Source organism: Ranitomeya imitator, chromosome 6 (assembly GCF_032444005.1).
Source record: "Ranitomeya imitator isolate aRanImi1 chromosome 6, aRanImi1.pri, whole genome shotgun sequence".
In the NCBI taxonomy this organism is placed as follows: Eukaryota; Metazoa; Chordata; class Amphibia; order Anura; family Dendrobatidae; genus Ranitomeya; species Ranitomeya imitator.
In genome coordinates, this window is record NC_091287.1 from 135741766 (window position 1) to 135759970 (window position 18205).

An 18205-nucleotide genomic window follows, 5' to 3' on the forward strand; every position below is an offset into this window, starting at 1 on the left:
CTGAGTGTTTTTGGTTTTACTATTCTCTTTTGTGTCTTCAGGTTTCTTGGTGGTGTGTGAACATGATCATACAGACTTGTTCACTGTGCAAGTAGCCCATGTGTTCCTGTTTCCATAATTGTTCTCTTGTGTCTCCAAGACTGGGGAGTTCCACCACTCCTCTTGGGCTATCTGCACAAAAGCTGTTCTACCCTGTATGCACACATGGATTTTTCCTCTCTGAACCCTGTTCACACAGGTTATATACAGATGATCAGGTTTTTAAATACATCAGATAGGGATTGCATACATTAGTTAGGACTGCTCTGATAAGGGTATACCGTGAAGATTGGTAGAGCAGCTTAGTATACATTTTTTGCAAAAAACGTATCAACCAAATACCCTGTTTTTTACATCTTTTACTAGCACTTGCGGATTACTGCAACATTTTTTCAAACTGAGTGTTTTTGGTTTTACTATTCTCTTTTGTGTCTTCAGGTTTCTTGGTGGTGTGTGAACATGATCATACAGACTTGTTCACTGTGCAAGTAGCCCATGTGTTCCTGTTTCCATAATTGTTCTCTTGTGTCTACAAGACTGGGGAGTTCCACCACTCCTCTTGGGCTATCTGCACAAAAGCTGTTCTACCCTGTATGCACACATGGATTTTTCCTTTCTGAACCCTGTTCACACAGGTTATATACAGATGATCAGGTTTTTAAATACATCAGATAGGGATTGCATACATTAGTTAGGACTGCTCTGATAAGGGTATACCGTGAAGATTGGTAGAGCAGCTTAGTATACATTTTTTGCAAAAAACGTATCAACCAAATACCCTGTTTTTTACATCTTTTACTAGCACTTGCGGATTACTGCAACATTTTTTCAAACTGAGTGTTTTTGGTTTTACTATTCTCTTTTGTGTCTTCAGGTTTCTTGGTGGTGTGTGAACATGATCATACAGACTTGTTCACTGTGCAAGTAGCCCATGTGTTCCTGTTTCCATAATTGTTCTCTTGTGTCTACAAGACTGGGGAGTTCCACCACTCCTCTTGGGCTATCTGCACAAAAGCTGTTCTACCCTGTATGCACACATGGATTTTTCCTCTCTGAACCCTGTTCACACAGGTTATATACAGATGATCAGGTTTTTAAATACATCAGATAGGGATTACATACATTAGTTAGGACTGCTCTGATAAGGGTATACCGTGAAGATTGGTAGAGCAGCTTAGTATACATTTTTTGCAAAAAACGTATCAACCAAATACCCTGTTTTTTACATCTTTTACTAGCACTTGCGGATTACTGCAACATTTTTTCAAACTGAGTGTTTTTGGTTTTACTATTCTCTTTTGTGTCTTCACCTAAGGAACTTATCTAGATGTGTGGTGAGCACTTTGACCCATTAAGTGATTCACAGAAGTTTATAATGCAGAGCCGTAAAAATAAAAAAATATTTTTTCACAAAAATGAACTTTTCACCCCAATTTTTTATTTTCCCAAGTATAAGAGAGGAAATTGGACCCCAAAAATTGTTGTACAATTTGTCCTGAGTACGCTAATACCCCATATGTGGGGGTAAACCACTGTTTGGACACAAGGGAGAGCTTGGTAGGGAAGGAGCACCGTTTTTTGACTTTTCAATGCAAAATTGACAGGAATTGAGATGGGACACCATGTTGCATTTGGAGAGCCACTGATGTGCCTAAACCCCCCACAAGTGACAACATTTTGGAAAGTAGACCCCCTAAGGAACTCATCTAGATGTGTTGTGAGAGCTTTGAACTCCCAAGTATTTCACTACAGTTTATAACGCAGAGCTGTGAAAATAAAAATTCTTTTTTTCCCCACAAAAATTATATTTTAGCCCCCAGTTTTGTATTTTCCCAAGGGTAACAGGAGAAATTGGACCCCTAAAGTTGTTTTCCAATTTTTCCTGAGTACGCTGATACCCCATATCTGGGGGGAACCACCATTTGGGCGCATGGGAGAGCTCGGAAGGGAAGGAGCGCCATTTGGAATGCAGACTTAGATGGAATGGTCTGCAGGCGTCACATTGCATTTGCAGAGCCCCTAATATACCTAAACAGTAGAAACCCCCCCACAAGTGACCCCATATTGGAAACTAGACCCCCCAAGGAACTTATCTAAATGTGTTGTGAGAACTTTAAACCCCCAAGTGTTTCATTACAGTTTATAACGCAGAGCCGTGAAAATAAAAAATCTTTTTTTTCCACAAAAATTATTTTTTAGCCCCCAGTTTTGTATTTTTCCAAGGGTAACAGTTGAAATTGGACTCCAAAAGTTGGTGTCCAATTTGTCCTGAGTACGCTGATACCCCATATATGGGGGGAACCACCATTTGGGCGCATGGGAGAGCTCGGAAGGGAAGGAGCGACATTTGGAATGCAGACTTAGATGGAATGGTCTGCAGGCGTCACATTGCGTTTGCAGAGCCCATAATGTACCTAAACAGTAGAAACCCCCCACAAGTGACCCCATATTGGAAACTAGACCCCACAAGGAACTTATCTAAATGTGTTGTGAGAACTTTGAACCCCCAAGTGTTTCACTACAGTTTATAACGCAGAGCCGTGAAAATAAAAAATCTTTTTTTTCCACAAAAATTATTTTTTAGCCCCCAGTTTTGTATTTTTCCAAGGGTAACAGTTGAAATTGGACTCCAAAAGTTGGTGTCCAATTTGTCCTGAGTACGCTGATACCCCATATATGGGGGGAACCACCATTTGGGCGCATGGGAGAGCTCGGAAGGGAAGGAGCGCCATTTGGAATGCAGACTTAGATGGAATGGTCTGCAGGCGTCACATTGCATTTGCAGAGCCCCTAATATACCTAAACAGTAGAACCCCCCCCCACAAGTGACCCCATATTGGAAACTAGACCCCCCAAGGAACTTATCTAAATGTGTTGTGAGAACTTTAAACCCCCAAGTGTTTCACTACAGTTTGTAACGCAGAGTCGTGAAAATAAAATCTTTTATTCCACAAAAATTATTTTTTAGCCCCCCGTTTTGTATTTTCCCAATTGTAACAGGAGAAATTGGACCCCAAAAGTTGTTGTCCAATTTGTCCTGAGTATGCTGATACCCCATATGTGGGGGGAACCCCTGTTTGGGCTCACGGGAGAGCTCGGAAGGGAAGGAGCCCTGTTTTACTTTTTCAACGCAGAATTGGCTGGAATTGAGATCAATTGATTTCCTATTTATAACAGGTTTTTTAGCGGATTTTTATAACTGGCAGCCTTCACACACTAAAAAACACTTTTTATTACAAAAAATATTTTTTGCGTTACCACATTTTGAGAGCTATAATTTTTCTATATTTTGGTCCACACAGTCATGTGAGGTTTTGTTTTTTGCGGGACGAGTTGACGTTTTTATTGGTAACATTTTCGGGCACGTGACATTTCTTGATCACTTTTTATTCCGATTTTTGTGAGGCAGAATGACCAAAAACCAGCTATTCATGAATTACTTTTGGAGAGGGGGGGCATTTATACCGTTCCGCGTTTGGTAAAATGGATAAAGCAGTTTTATTGTTCGGGTCAGTACGATTACAGCGATACCTCATTTATATCATTTTTTATGTTTTGGCGCTTTTATATGATAAAAACTATTTTATAGAAAAAAATAATTATTTTTGCATCGCTTTAATCTGAGGACTGTAATTTTTTATTTTTTTGCTGATGATGCTGTATGGTGGCTCGTTTTTTGCGGGACAAGATGACGTTTTTAGTGGTACCATGTTTATTTATATTCGTCTTTTTGATTGCGTGTTATTCCACTTTTTGTTCAGCGGTATGATAATAAAGCGTTGTTTTTTTGCCTCGTTTTTTTTTTTACGGTGTTCACTGAAGGGGTTAACTAGTGGAGCAGTTTTATAGGTTGGGACGTTACGGACGCGGCGATACTAAATATGTGTACCTTTATTGATTTTTTTTATTTAGATAAAGGAATGTATTTTATTGGAACAATATTTTTTTTATTATTATTTATTTAGGAATTTTTTTTTTTTTTTTTTTTACACATGTAATTTTTTTTTTTTTTAAACTTTTTTACTTTGCCCCAGGGAGGAACATCACAGTAAAGTGACAGATCGCTGATCTACTCTTCCATCCTTGGGAAGTAGGGCCCACCCCTCATGGACATAATAGTACGTCCAATGGTAGAAAGGGGTTAAAAGGTTTGTCTACTATTAGGATAAACACGGGCAGCACGGTGGCGCAGTGGTTAGCACTGCAGCCTTGCAGCGCTGGGGTCCTGGGTTCTAATCCCACCCAGGACAACATCTGCAAAGAGTTTGTATGTTCTCTGCGTGTTTGCGTGGGTTTCCTCCGGGCACTCCGGTTTCCTCCCACATTCATAAGACATACTGATAGGGAATTTAGATTGTGAGCCCCTAAAGGGGACAGTGATGATAATGTGTGCAAACTGTAAAGCGCTGCGGAATATGTTAGCGCTATATAAATATTATTATTATAAACCCTTCTCATTCCCCATGTTTGGCCCAGTTAAAATAAAAAACAGCTGTACTCACCTTCCATGAAGACCTTGTGAGGTTGTTACGTCAAGTGAGCCGTGCTCCCAATCAGCACTGATGTCACTGTCCACGTCTTTGGACGTATAAGTAATGAAGAAGATGTGAGTGGTCAGCTCAAAAAAAGAAAGAGAATAATTGCTTCATGGCTATATACCTCAAGCAATAATAATAATATGTACATCAAGAGCTAGTATAGTCTTATTGTATATTTTATTTTATTCTCTTATATATCAACATTTCCATAGTGCTTTATAGTCATCATCATCACTGTCCCCATTGGGGCTCACAATCTAAACTATCAGTATGTCTTTGGCGTGTAGGAGGAATCCGGAGGAAAGCTACTTTAACACAGGGAGAACATACAAATTCCTTGCAGATGTTGTTGTTGATGGGGAGTATGCAACTAAAGGCATGGTATTAGATGTTCCAAAACCAGTGTTATTTTACACATGATTATTTTTGTTAAATGGATGCAAAACTGCAGAAAGAAAAAATTGCAAGGCTTCTCTATGACCCTTGTGTCAATGTTTCTTTTGCAAATTGGTATTAGGAGAAACAATTGTGGCAAACATGGTGGTTAAAATATTGTACCTTATATACAGTATAAAGATAGAATTTGTTCTCAGAACATTGACTGTATTACATAACCCTTGGCGTTCTCTTAATTATTGACCATATTACATGACTCTTGGCGTTCTCTTAATTATTATCAAGTAGTTCATTACGATCAAGTAGAAAAGTGAAATTGAATATGCATATTCTGCTGACACTCATTGGCATAGAAAATAGGATAAACTGACTTGTGCCCATAAGGGAAATTGCTCCTTAAAACAAATTGTGCCACTTCTGCATATTGACATGTCTGATTCAAGTGAAAAATTGGAGGAGGTGAAGTGAATGTTTAAACGTATAATACAGTAAGTTTCGGTTAAGGGGTTTTTCCTATTACTAAATGTTTCTTTAAGATGTACACAAAATTGTAAATAAAGAAAAATTCTAATATACCAACCTTTTAGATTAATTTCCAATCCAGCATCACCAGTCAGTGTTTATGGTATTGGTAGCAGCAGTGATATCACTATTGATGCATTTTTCGTAAATTTTCTTTTTAGTTGGCTCTTAGGCTTGCAAAAGGTTGTATGGGGGTAGTTTTTAATGACATGATAGGAAACTCAGCTGTAAGTTGCAAGTGCAAGAAAACTTTTAAAAGTGTGTAAAAATGCGAGTGTGTGAGCTTGACAAGCAAGTGTTTTACTCCAAAAGGTGCTTTGCCTTAAAGCACCACTCCAGTTTTTTTTTATTGCAGCACTGGAGTAGTATCGCTAATGAAAGTTCCCTACCCCTAATCTTATATTTGCAAGCCACTATCTTCATCTGTTATCTGCTTCGCTCTGGCTGGTCTCCAGCAATCAGGGTCGGCATTAGGGGCAAGCAGACCAGGCAGCAGCCTGGGGCCCCCGCTCACCCAGGGGCCCCCAGCTAGCGGCACATCACGCAGCCACTATGGGGCCCCTGTGAGGCAGGGGGGCCCGCCTGCCGCCAGCGCCGACTCCCCCGCCACATTGAACTATACAGTTCAAAGCAATGATGGAGGAGAGAGCGTCAGCTAACCCTCCCTCTCCCATCATTCCTGGCTCTGTCTCTGACACACTGCGGGTGCGTGCTCACTCACTGTGTGCCAGGCAGTGCAGTCGCTGAGACAGAAGCAGGGAGCAGCGCTGGCACGAGGAGAGGTGAGGAGTGTTTTTATTTGTTTTTTTACTGGACTGTGGCGCCATTCCCGGGGGGGTGGGAGAGATGCGAGCTGTGGTATATACTACGTGGGCTGTGTTATATACTATGTGGGCTGTATTATATGCTACGTGGCTGTGTTATATACTACGTGGGCTGTGTTATATACTATGTGGGCTGTGTTATATACTACATGGGCTGTGTTATATACTACGTGGGCTGTGTTATATACTACGTGGCTGTGCTATATACTATGTGGCAGTGTTATATACTGCGTGGGCTGTGTTATATACTACGTGGCTGTGCTATATACTACGTGGCTGTGCTATATACTACGTGTGTCACGATCCATGTTTGGATCTGTGGCAGATCTGGTTTCTTTCAGATTAAAACCTTTTTTCCTTTCAGGTCATCGGGGGTTAATGCAGTTTTTCCCCTGTGGCCGCTGGTGTAATTGCATTGCAGCTTGTTCTGCTGTTGTGGGTGGTGACCACTCCCACCTTCCTTTAAAAGGTCACCTGGTTCATCAGCTGACTGTTGGTTATACAGGTCCTTTGGATACCAACATTGCTGGAGTAGGAGCTTGCTGAGTGCTGTTGTTCTACAGCTGAATACTTATTAATGGTGCATTACTCTGCTGTGCGGTGCATTGCAGCAGAGAAAGCTAAGTGTGGTGTTATTGTTTCTTTGTCCCTTTGTTGTTTGTAACTTTCCCAGTGTAGTATTCATGCAGCGGTGGGACCAGTGCTCTCACCTGCCAGTTCCCTATATAGGGATTAGAGCAGGGAAAGTGAGGGACTAGGTATCCTGGTCGGCGACGGGTTGAAAGAACCCATATAGGGATGGTGGCAAGACCAGGGCACAGCCTCAGGTGAGTTCAGGAGGTGCCCATTCCCCGTTCCCTACCGACAGGGCCCACCATTGTTAAAGTGTCCCCGGTGTACCCTTGTCTGTTTTATCATTTTGTGACCGACCACTCGCCAGGTCGTGTCACACCAGGACAGTCACAGCGTGACATTATAACCAATCATCCCATTTTTTTTTCTGGTGAGCTATGGCTCAAATGCAGGCCTTTGCCCAACTGCTTCAGACCCTCACTGATGAGTTTAAGGTGCTTCGTGGTGAGGTGGTGCAGCAGCTGCAGCAGTTGTTGGGGTTTTGGGCTTCGGCCCAGGTACATGCTCAACCAGAGCCCAAGATATCTCTTCCTGACAGGTTCTCTGGAGGGAGAGATAAATTTTTGGTATTTCAGGAAGCCTGTAAACTATACTTCAGGCTCCGCCCTCTTTCATCAGGGAGTGAGGAACAGCGTGTGGGGATTATAACCTCCCTTCTTAAGGGTGATCCTCAATCCTGGGCTTTCTCCCTGCTGGCCGGTTCTCCATCTTTACGGTTGGTGGACAAGTTTTTTGCGGCCTTGGCGCTTGTGTATGGGGACCCCGATGGCGTCTCCCTGGCAGAATCCCGACTGCGTAAAATCAAGCAGGGGGATCGGCCGGCTGAGGATTACTGCTCGGAGTTTAGGAGATGGGCCACTGACACACAGTGGAATGACCCTGCCCTTAGGAGCCATTTTAGTCAGGGTCTTTCTCCAAGGTTGCAGGATGCTCTTGTGCAGTATGCCGCCCCCAGGTCATTGGAGGCCGCCATGTCCCTTGCCATCCGAGTAGATAGATGCTTGAGGCAGAGACATACATCTAATGTGTCTCCAGTAGTCCTTGCTAGGGAGGGGGACACACCTGAGCAGGTAGATGAACCCATTCAAGTGGGAGGAGTTGTTTCTCAAATGGTGTTGCCTGCGGTTCGCCGTGGTGTGGGGGCATGTTTTTACTGTCGGCAGACTGGTCATTTTATCAGTGTCTGCCCAGCTCGCACCAAAATACCTGTACCACCTAAGAAGCCGCATTCCACTGGTCGTGTGGAGGGAGGCGACCAGGGAGTGTATATTTCCTCCATATCTTCTCCTTAGTGTAACCTGTCAGCTGAAGTGGTTGGTGGGGTAACTGAGTGTATACCGGTGCTTGTGGACAGTGGAGCAGGTGTCAATCTGGTGGATGCTCATTTTGTTCAGACCCATGGCCTGAGGTGTAGAGCACTAACTAAACCCCTAAACGTCCAGGCCATTGACTCCATACCACTCAGCCAGGGGTGGGTGACCCAAGTCGTGGATGATATACACCTGCGTATAGGAACTCATCATGAGGAGTTCCTGTCGTGCTACATCTTGCGGGGAATACCAACACCCATCGTTTTAGGACTCCCTTGGTTGAAAAAACACAACCCAGTCATAGATTGGCAGTCAAGGGAAGTGGTCAGCTGGGATCAGTCGTGTGAGGGCTAATGCCCAGGGGCAACTGTCTCTGCCGTCCTTCTACAACCTACCCCTTCCTCTCCAGAGGGGGCAGCAGAAATGCTGACAGAGAGTAGGGGCAAGACTCTACCCTCACTACATGTTAACCCAGTTGGTCAGAGACCTCTTAGGAGGAGGGGTCAGAGGAGGGTGGTGGTTCCCTCTGAGCATAATGGGGGTGTGAGTTTGGTGACACAGGGGGACGCCTCTGTTGTCAATTCCTCTAGGAATTCACCATCTTGTGGCAGACGCATGCATGGAAATAAACGTTCAGGTCCGGACCTGGGTGTGAATGAGTATGTATGGGTTTTCACCAAAAACATCAGGTGGCAGTGTGCAACAGGGTCCTGGAGTTCCAGGGTGATTGGGCCATATCGGGTGTCAGCCATTCTCAGCCCAGGGACTTATCAGTTGGAGTTACCCCCAGTTATACATGTACACAACTCATTTCCCAGGTCAGCCCTCTGGAGGTTTATGGCACCTCCGGAGCCTTCGCTGGTGGCATTTTCATCAAGCCACGTTTGCAGTAAACCTGAGAGTCAGGTGACTGCCGAGGTGAACGTTGGTGGATCGAGGCGTCCTGACCATAGGTTGTTATGTGGTGAAGTTCGATGTTGAGTGTCCAGAGGCCCCTCATTGAAGGGGGGGTACTGTCACGATCCATGTTTGGATCTATGGCAGATGTGGTTTCTTTCAGATTAAAACCTTTTTTCCTTGCAGGTCATCGGGGTTTAATGCAGTTTTTCCCTTGTGGCTGCTGGTGTAATTGCATTGCAGCTTGTTCTGCTGTTGTGGGTGGTGACCACTCCCACCTTCCTTTAAAAGGTCACCTGGTTCATCAGCTGACTGTTGGTTATACAGGTCCTTTGGATACCAACATTGCTGGAGTAGGAGCTTGCTGAGTGCTGTTGTTCTACAGCTGAATACTTATTAATGGTGCATTACTCTGCTGTGCGGTGCATTGCAGCAGAGAAAGCTAAGTGTGGTGTTATTGTTTCTTTGTCCTTTTGTTGTTTGTAACGTTCCCAGTGTAGTATTAGTGCAGCGGTGGGACCAGTGCTCTCACCTGCCAGTTCCCTATATAGGGATTAGAGCGGGGCAAGTGAGGGACTAGGTATCCTGGTCGGCGACGGGTTGAAAGAACCCATATAGGGATGGTAGCAAGACCAGGGCACAGCCTCAGGTGAGTTCAGGAGGTGCCCATTCCCCATTCCCTACCGACAGGGCCCACCGTTGTTAAAGTGTCCCCGGTGTACCCTTGTGTGTTTCGTCATTTTGTGACCGACCACCCGCCAGGTCGTGTCACACCAGGACAGTCACAGCGTGACAACGTGGCTGTGTTATATACTACGTGGCTGTGCTATATACTAAGCGGGCTGTGTTATATACTACATGGCTGTGCTATATACTACGTGGCTGTGTTATATACTACGTGGCTGTGCTATATACTACGCGGGCTGTGCTATATACTACGCGGGCTGTGTTATACACTATGCGGGCTGTGCTATATATTATGCGGGCTGTGCTATATACTATGGGGGCTGCATTATATTCTATGGGGGCTACATTATATACTATGGGGAGGTGGGCAGTATTATATTCTATGGTGGGCTACATTATATTCCATGGTAGGCTACATTATATTCTATGGGGGCTGTATTAGATTTTATGAGGGATGATTGCATCATACTTTTTTGGGCTACGTTATATTCTATGGGAAGGTGGGCTCTATTATCAGGGCTGGCTCCAGGATTTTGTGGGCCCCGGGCAAAAGAGTCTCAGTGGGCCCACATACCACGATTCATGATGCACAGATACGGTGGAGAAATAAATATATACTACATAGGGCCTAGCCTTCCCCCTCATCCTTCACATAGGCAGATATGCACACACACAATACGCAGACATGCACACACACACAATACGCAGACATGCACACACACACAATACGCAGACATACACATACAGTACGCAGACATGCACACACACACACAATACGCAGACATACACATACAGTACGCAGACATGCACACACACAATACGCAGACATGCACATACAGGTCCTTCTCAAAAAATTAGCATATAGTGTTAAATTTCATTATTTACCATAATGTAATGATTACAATTAAACTTTCATATATTATAGATTCATTATCCACCAACTGAAATTTGTCAGGTCTTTTATTGTTTTAATACTGATGATTTTGGCATACAACTCCTGATAACCCAAAAAACCTGTCTCAATAAATTAGCATATCAAGAAAAGGTTCTCTAAACGACCTATTACTAGTGTTGAGCATTCCGATACCGCAAGTATCGGGTATCGGCCGATACTTGCGGTATCGGAATTCCGATACCGAGATCCGATACTTTTGTGGTTTCGGGTATCGGTATCGGATACATAGAGATGTGTAAAATAAAGAATTAAAATAAAAAATATTGATATATTTACCTCTCCGGCGACCCCTGGACTCAGCGCGGGTAACCGGCAGGCTTCGTTGTTCAAAATCAGCGCTTTTAGGACCTGAGAATCACGTCCCGGCTTCTGATTGGTCGCGGGCCGCCCATGTGACCGCCACGCGACCAATCACAAGCCGCGACGTCACCGAAAGCTATTAGCGCGCTCATTTTTGAAAAATGAGCGCGTTAATGACTTTCAAAGACGTAGCGGCTTGTGATTGGTCGCGGCCACGCGACCAATCACAAGCCGCGACGTCACCGCAAGCTATTAACGCGCTCATTTTTAAAAATGAGCGCGTTAATGGCTTTCAAAGACGTAGCGGCTTGTGATTGGTCGCGTGGCCGCGACCAATCACAAGCCGCGACGTCACCGCAAGCTATTAACGCGCTCATTTTTAAAAATGAGCGCGTTAATGGCTTTCAAAGACGTAGCGGCTTGTGATTGGTCGCGTGGCCGCGACCAATCACAAGCCGCGACGTCACCGCAAGCTATTAACGCGCTCATTTTTAAAAATGAGCGCGTTAATGGCTTTCAAAGACGTAGCGGCTTGTGATTGGTCGCGTGGCCGCGACCAATCACAAGCCGCGACGTCACCGCAAGCTATTAACGCGCTCATTTTTAAAAATGAGCGCGTTAATGGCTTTCAAAGACGTAGCGGCTTGTGATTGGTCGCGTGGCCGCGACCAATCACAAGCCGCGACGTCACCGCAAGCTATTAACGCGCTCATTTTTAAAAATGAGCGCGTTAATGGCTTTCAAAGACGTAGCGGCTTGTGATTGGTCGCGTGGCCGCGACCAATCACAAGCCGCGACGTCACCGCAAGCTATTAACGCGCTCATTTTTAAAAATGAGCGCGTTAATGACTTTCAAAGACGTAGCGGCTTGTGATTGGTCGCGGCCGCGACCAATCACAAGCCGCTACGTCTTTGAAAGTCATTAACGCGCTCATTTTTCAAAAATGAGCGCGCTAATAGCTTGCGGTGACGTCGCGGCTTGTGATTGGTCGCGTGGCGGTCACATGGGCGGCCCGCGACCAATCAGAAGCCGCTACGTCTATGAAAGTCATTAACGCGCTCATTTTTCAAAAATGAGCGCGCTAATAGCTTGCGGTGACGTCGCGGCTTGTGATTGGTCGCGTGGCGGTCACATAGGCGGCCCGCGACCAATCAGAAGCCGGGACGTGATTCTCAGGTCCTAAAAGCGCTGATTTTGAACAAAGAAGCCTGCCGGTTACCCGCGCTGAGTTCAGGGGCCGCCGGAGAGGTAAATATATCAATATTTTTTATTTTAATTCTTTATTTTACACATCCCTATGGATCCCAGGGCCTGAAGGAGAGTTTCCTCTCCTTCAGACCCTGGCAACCATGAGAATACCTTCCGGTACTTGATGTCCCATTGACTTGTATTGGTATCGGATATCGGTATCGGCGATATCCGATATTTTTCGGGTATCGGCCGATACTATCCGATACCGATACTTTCAAGTATCGGACGGTATCGCTCAACACTACCTATTACCCTAATCTTCTGAATCAACTAATTAACTCTAAACACATGCAAAAGATACCTGAGGCTTTTATAAACTCCCTGCCTGGTTCATTACTCAAAACCCCCATCATGGGTAAGACTAGCGACCTGACAGATGTCAAGAAGGCCATCATTGACACCCTCAAACAAGAGGGTAAGACCCAGAAAGAAATTTCTCAACAAATAGGCTGTTCCCAGAGTGCTGTATCAAGGCACCTCAATGGTAAGTCTGTTGGAAGGAAACAATGTGGCAGAAAACGCTGTACAACGAGAAGAGGAGACCGGACCCTGAGGAAGATTGTGGAGAAGGACCGATTCCAGACCTTGGGGAACCTGAGGAAGCAGTGGACTGAGTCTGGTGTGGAAACATCCAGAGCCACCGTGCACAGGCGTGTGCAGGAAATGGGCTACAGGTGCCGCATTCCCCAGGTAAAGCCACTTTTGAACCATAAACAGCGGCAGAGGCGCCTGACCTGGGCTACAGAGAAGCAGCACTGGACTGTTGCTAAGTGGTCCCAAGTACTTTTTTCTGATGAAAGCAAATTTTGCATGTCATTCGGAAATCAAGGTGCCAGAGTCTGGAGGAAGACTGGGGAGAAGGAAATGCCAAAATGCCTGAAGTCCAGTGTCAAGTACCCACAGTCAGTGATGGTGTGGGGTGCCATGTCAGCTGCTGGTGTTGGTCCACTGTGTTTCATCAAGGGCAGGGTCAATGCAGCTAGCTATCAGGAGATTTTGGAGCACTTCATGCTTCCATCGGCTGAAATGCTTTATGGAGATGAAGATTTCATTTTTCAGCACGACCTGGCACCTGCTCACAGTGCCAAAACCACTGGTAAATGGTTTACTGACCATGGTATTACTGTGCTCAATTGGCCTGCCAACTCTCCTGACCTGAACCCCATAGAGAATCTGTGGGATATTGTGAAGAGAAAGTTGAGAGACGCAAGACCCAACACTCTGGATGAGCTTAAGGCCGCTATTGAAGCATCCTGGGCCTCTATAACATCTCAGCAGTGTCACAGGCTGACTGCCTCCATGCCACGCCGCATTGAAGCAGTCATTTCTGCCAAAGGATTCCCGACCAAGTATTGAGTGCATAACTGAACATTATTATTTGATGGTTTTTTTGTTTGTTATTAAAAAACACTTTTATTTGATTGGATGGGTGAAATATGCTAATTTATTGAGACAAGTTTTTTGGGTTATCAGGAGTTGTATGCCAAAATCATCAGTATTAAAACAATAAAAGACCTGACAAATTTCAGTTGGTGGATAATGAATCTATAATATATGAAAGTTTAATTGTAATCATTACATTATGGTAAATAATGAAATTTAACACTATATGCTAATTTTTTGAGAAGGACCTGTACAGTACGCAGACATGCACACACACACAATATTATGCAGACATACACATACAGTACGCAGACATGCACACACACACAGTACGCAGACATACACATACAGTACGCAGACATGCACACACACACACACACAATACGCAGACATGCACGCACACAATACACAGACATGCACACACACAATACGCAGACATGCACACACACGATACGCAGACATGCACATACAGTACGCAGACATGCGCACACACACAATATGCAGGCATGCACGCATACAATACGCAGATATTTACATACATATATTTGAAGACAAATTCACAAACATACTTAAATATGTACAGTCAAACACACTGATATACACACAGATATGCACATCATACAGTCATATACAGACAGACACAAGCCTCACTCACCTCCCCCAGGCTTGTCACCCATCAGGATCCTCTGGCATGTGGCTGTGGAGTGAGCGCTGCTTGATCGATGGCCCTCACTTAAACAAACATGGCCAGGTCACCCACAGTGCACGCTGCAGCTGTGTCTGCTGTTAATGATGCGGTCAGGCAGACACTGTGCCTTTAACTTTGCTTGTGTGTCCGCCCGGCCGCGTCATTACTTGCAGAGACATCGCTGCACACTGCACTGTGCGCGGCCATGTTTATTTAAGTGACGGCTGAGCTCAAGTAATGCCGAAGCTGCTGGGGGAGCGGCCCGGGCCCCCTGGTATCCCGGCCACGAGTGGGCTCCCAATTTGTTCAGGGCCCCGGCATTTGCCCCGGTACGCCAGGTGCTGACGCCGGCCCTGTCTATTATATTCTATTCTGGGCTACATTATATTCTATGGGGGGCTGTATTATATTTACATTCTATGAGGAGTGATTGCATCATACACTGTGAGGGGGCTACATTATACTATATGAGGAGGGCTGCATTATATTTTATGGGGGTTACATTATACTGTGGGGTGGGTGCATTATACTCTGTGGGGTGGTGGCTGCATTATACTCTGTGGGGTGGTGGCTGCATTATGCTATATGTGGGTGGCATAATACTGTATCAAGGACTATGGGGAATACATTACACTATATGAAGAACTATGTGGTGCATTATACTATGGGAAGTGAATTGTACTACATGGATGACTTTGGTGGTGCATTATAATCTATGGAGCACTGTGAGGAGTGTATTATGCTATATGGAGGACTATGAGGAGTGTATTATACTATGTGGAGGACCGAGCAGTGTATTTTAATATATGAATGGCTATGAGGAGTGTATTATACTATATGGAAGACTATGGAAAATATATAATACTTTATGAAGGACTGGGGAGTGCATTATACTATATGGAGGACTATGGGGCACATTATAATATGTGGAGGACTATGGGGTGTATTATAGTAAACAAGTAAAATGCTGCCCATTCATCGAGTGACTGGATTGTTTATGCCGGAACAAAAATCATTGTTCTTAGCAGCACATCGCCGGTGTAAACTGTAGATATGCTGCTGATAACATGATACTGTATGGTGATCTGTTAGTGATCTACTAGTGATCATTCTGTCCCCATCATTATTCTTCAGCCGGTGTAAAGAGGCTGGGAAACAAGCGCTGAACGACTTCATTATTTTCGATCACACTCATTTAGCGGCCTGAACTCAGCGCATGTAAATACAACCGAAATGCTTCTGTGTGATGTGCAATATGTTAGCATTTGGGGCCCCATTTTAAACTTTTCTTAGGGCCCCACTTTGCCTAAAACCGGCCCTGCCAGCAGTTTGTTACCTGCCAGATCGTTTCATTGGTTGCTGAGTGATACGGATGTCAAACCTTAGTCTAAGTCTATGAAAGCCAGAATGAGGCCAGAACGAGGCTCCCATAGACCTACATTGAGAGGTTGTGACTGATACCTCTGACTTCTGGTCAGTTACAAGATGACGGCGTGGGGCGGGAGCAGAGCAGAGAAGAGCTGAAGACAGCAGCTGGTAAATATAATCATGCAATGTATGCTGTAAAAACAATTCCTAAAAAACATTGTCACAATTATGGTGTTTTACTGAATTTTTTCCCTATTTTCTAGCACAATATGTGGTAAATCAAATGGTCCCATTCAAAAGTACAGCTCGTCATGCAAAAAGAAAGTAATCATACAATACATCAGTGTGAGAGAACATATCTGGGTGAAGTGTCACTTGATGCACTGCTGATAAATATATTAAACGAATATTTTCTTTGAAAACTCTATTTTTGCAGGGTTACCGAGTGAACGCATTTCGAGGTCAACACAAGACCTCTTCATCAGGACAAAAACCTAGGTTGATCGGCAAATTTTCAATTTTCCTACAATATTTCCAAAACCTATTTTTGTAAGGAGCACATCACATTTGAAGTGACTTTGATGGGGCTATATGACAGAAAATACCCAAGGGTTACACCATTTTGCACCAAACCAGCAAACCATAATGGAACCCTCTATCTTCTCTTGTGAGGGCCATATAGATCAGTGTGGATCACTACGGCCCCTCCCAGCTAGGGTTGATCGATCACCCTAAAAATCGGATCGGAAAGGATCGGTCTGATCACACTTGAAAATCGGCGATCGGGAATTCCGATTTCTGATCCTCATTGAAGTCAATGGGCGGCACGGTGGCGCAGTGGTTAGCACAGCAGCCTTGCAGCGCTGGAGTCCTGGGTTCAAACCCCACCAAGGACAACATCTGCAAAGAGTTTGTATGTTCTCTCCGTGTTTGCGTGGGGTTTCCTCCGGGCACCCCGGTTTCCTCCCACATTCCAAAGACATACTGATAGGGAATTTAGATTGTGAGCCCCACTGGGGACAGTGATGATAATGTGTGCAGACTGTAAAGCGTTGCGGAATATGTTAGCGCTATATAAAAATAAAGATTATTATTATTATTATTATTAATGGGGATAAAAAAATTCGGAATTCCTGAAACACCTATTTTACATTGTGGTGTTTGTTTTCTAAATGACTAAAAACGCCAAAATAACATGTAGAATTGGCAATCGTGGGCAGCGCAGCCAGAGAAATCAAATAATAATGGGCACAAGCACTGTTTTTAGTATGAATAGCGGTTATAATGGGGCACATTTGGTCTACGGGTCAAAATAACGTAATGCTTGGCAAACTCTTTGGAATTTACTTTTTCTTCATTCATTTCATTTTATTCTTCAACAGTGGGCATGGCGTTGTAGATATCATTATCACGCCTGTGGATCTCCCAGGCCAAGGTGCCTGCTTCGCTCTTTTTACCGCTAAGATCAAGGGCAAAAACGGTTCTTAAATGATTGTCTGTCGCTTCCACTGCAATCTACGCCTGAGATGCAGGGAGGCCATACACTGGAACCAGCGGGGAAAACCACAAAATTCACTATAGATACTGATGACCCGAAATCACACCAACATCTTTCTGACCCACGTCGTACACGACAAGATGCTGGAAGGCTCTTGTCTACAGCTAACGCCCAGTCACCACAGTCAATAAAAATGTTGAAGAGATCTAAAGCTGTGCACCACAATCCAAAATAGAGTGCGCTGTAGCAAGAGTCCTGCCTACATTTTTGTCTGCACATGATTCCGCGGCAGCAGCATTGATGCCATGTTTGCTGTTCCTTGCCCTGGGTACAATAAATGGTACCGAGTTCTACCCACTCTTAATTTAAATTTTTTTTGTTACCTTTCATCCTTCTTTTTTAAATAGCTCATTCTGATAGATTTTTTAAGAAAATGTGTTTATTATTAAAAAAAATATTTTGCTTGCCCTATTCCTCTGTTGTGTCGGAGTAGGTTTAAATATAAGAACTTTGCACGGTTTAGCGACATTTGAAAAATACACCTTCCGGGAGGCCTGTCTCAGGGGACTCTCACCGGAAGGGGTCCGCGTTCAGCTTGCCCCACAGCAGCAGGGAGTCTCCAGGGTTGCCACGAGGAGGAATGGACTCACCCCCATACACTGTTTCGTCTTCTTCTGCTTAGACTAATTTTTTTCTTCTGCATTTTATCATTCTGCTAATTCTTATTCTGCTTATTCTTTTTTTTCCTGGTCTTATGGTATCTGGTTCTTCTGGTTCTGGTGCTTTGAGTACTGGTGCTTCTGGTTCTTCCATTTCCTAAACCTTTGCTTCATCTTCTTCTTCCTCTGGTTCGTCTTCTTCTGGGTCTTCTTCCTCTTGTACCGGTTCTTCTTCCGCTTCTTCTTCTTTCTCTGG